General features: G+C 25.8%; 1 protein-coding gene across 1 annotated transcript in view; it reads right to left on the bottom strand.

The window, feature by feature from the left end:
* Window positions 1-2,836, bottom strand: part of LOC100573424 — a 16,629-nt gene that overhangs the window by 10,814 nt on the left and 2,979 nt on the right. The window contains exon 2 of the mRNA XM_029486609.1: window positions 19-272. The gene's annotated coding sequence lies outside the window, so the exon portion shown is untranslated. The remainder of the gene's footprint in view (window positions 1-18; window positions 273-2,836) is intronic.

The following is a 2,836-nucleotide window of genomic DNA, read 5'->3' on the forward strand; positions in this document are numbered from 1 at the left end:
TTTTTGGTTTTTCGTTACTTGCGATAATCTGGAAAATATTATTATGACTTTGTTGAGTATCAAATGTTTTAGCCAATATCGGTCTATCAAGTCCGATTTATTATTTGTACAATAAATTGTACAAATATTAATATTAATTTACACTCCGATCCCTACGAATATTTGACAGTGAAAAAGGCGTTTTTCGGAACTTCGGAGTATTACATCGAACATTGATCCATTCTTCAAACGTAACTTTTATTTTACATTCGATGTTCTTCGTTCACTGGACTCTGCATATAATACAATGTGATTAATTTATACCATCTATTGACTCTAGCTTAATATACAGTATTAATTTTTATTTGAGCAGACATTTTTTCTTAGTTATTATGTTACCCTTATTATAAGTTCTTACTATGTTTATGCTGTTCCACTATTATAGTAATACTTTTAATTTTAAATTTTGTTACCTATCTATAATTACAGTTTGTAACAGGAAGACCTAACAAAAAAAAAGATTCTACATAAATGTATGACAAAAATTGTCAAAATTATCTCACACAGCATTTGGGAAATGATAATATTTTGTGAATATTTTGGAGTGCTTGAATAATGACCCACACAGCATTTGGGAAATGATAAGATTTTTTGAATATTTTGGAGTGCTTGAATAATTAATATTTGACTAATAATATTGTATAAATATTTTATTCTCATAAAATAATAAAATATTGCACAAAAATATTGACTTACTATTTTTAAAATGTTTCTATGAAAATATTTTAAAAAAAATATGATTAAAATGTTTTGTTAATGTTTTTTACAAAATATTTTTCAAAAGTAAACTTCTTGACCAAAAAATATAAATAAAATATTTTTTTATTATTTACGCAACTTTTTCAAATATTTTTACAACTATATTGTTTTCCTGAAAAAAATTATACCATAGTTAGGAAATATTAAAATGCTGTGTGGGACACTATAAGAGTAATATTTATCTTACTTTTAGGTAGTAATGGTGTAGGTTGAATGAGTTTTTTTCCGAAAACATTGCATTTGAAAATGTCAATTGATGATTATTTATACACATTTTTTGAAAATTTGCGGTACCGTTTCAGTTTTAATTAGATAATGGCAAGAGTTTTAACCTTCCGAAATAGTTAAAAAAAAAAAAGCGAAGTGAATTTTAATTTTAAATTTCAGTTTTAATATTTAGGTTTGCTGATATAGTGTACACGAATGATTTATGACAATCGTTTTTTCTACGTAGTAAATAAGTGCATCAGATAAAGAAACATATTAAACATGTGAGTAGGTACTTTATTTTGTAAGTAATTTATTATAAGTTATAACTAATGAGTAATAATAATAATTAATAATTTAATGTGTTCCTAGTTGTTAGGTCTTGTTAAATTTATTATTTTATTACCTACTCGGACTTAATTTACGCAACTCGTTAAAGTTCTTTCGACTCAGTTAACCAGTAAATAATATTCACCCAATTATTTTTAATTGTTCGAAAAATTATTTATTAATATTGAGTGTTACTCTGTCTATATAAATATTATTAATATATTATCTATATAATATATTAACATATTAAATGGACACAATTATGATTTTTATGTAGAAATATTATGTCAACATTATGAATAATTAAACAACAATTAAGAAAACAAAAAATTCCTTTAAACACGACTAGTCCTAAGTCCATTAAAGTGAGAAGGAAAATAGGGTTTTGAGGCGAACTCAGTTTACCACAAAAAATGTGTTTCTGACTTAGTTTACCAACTCCGGTCTTTTACTGTGTTAGATGATTAGTTTAATTTCATGTAGGTACAAATTTCCACGTAGGTATCATTGTATCAAGTTCAACGATGTTTTACTTACAATATTAGAATAATGAAAACATTTATCACAAACAATCATTAAAATGTAAACCTAAAATTGTGTTATCAGTGACATAGGTATTATCACTTAGGTATATCATATAATATAGTCTTCTGTAATGCCGTACTTACCTTAACCTAAACCAACATTTAATGAATGCGTTAAAAGTTATGATTCAATAATAGTTGAAGATTTTTTTTTTAGCAGAATATTTTGAAGAGGATACAATAACCGTCAACCTATATTGCATAATATTATCTATTGAAGGGTAAAATATTTCTTTTGAACGGTATTTACCATTGAACAGTTGCACAATTTGAGTACAACATTTCTGTATAAATAAGGTTTTAAGTTATATATACTTATATATGGTGATAATTATTTGTATTATTTATTATCAACCTGTAAGCCCTGTTTTTACAGTTATATTTTTTAATTAAAAAACAAAATATTGTTGTTTTAGATATTTTTCCGGGTTTTCCTGTAAAAGTAAAAATAAAAAGTAGAATTCAAAACCGTGTAGGTACTTACATCGTATATTTAATCCGTGGGAAAATAGAAAAATCGCTTATAGGGAGCCTAATAAATTTGTTATTCACTAAGAAGTTGGAACGATAAGGAGGTTTTCATAATGTTAGACTCGAAACTATATAGTATGTATGTATAGAATCGGTATATACTCGAGTAATATCAAAAATGTGTATACAAAACTGTTAAAATAACACGTTTTATGACATTTCGTTTTACTGATTTACGACCGCGAGGCTAATTATTATTTATCTTTGCGATAAACAAAAACTTTAACGAACAAAATGTAATGTATATGTCGCATCTACATAGTGAAACCACTCATTTCATGAACTGGATATCCAGATAGTGAAATTTGTCCAGATCGTGAATTTTGACGAAAATACATTATATGGACATCCATTTCATGAAATGGACATTACCTATTTTGTGTACT

The sequence above is a fragment of the Acyrthosiphon pisum genome, chromosome A1 (assembly GCF_005508785.2).
Source record: "Acyrthosiphon pisum isolate AL4f chromosome A1, pea_aphid_22Mar2018_4r6ur, whole genome shotgun sequence".
Taxonomy (NCBI): domain Eukaryota; kingdom Metazoa; phylum Arthropoda; class Insecta; order Hemiptera; family Aphididae; genus Acyrthosiphon; species Acyrthosiphon pisum.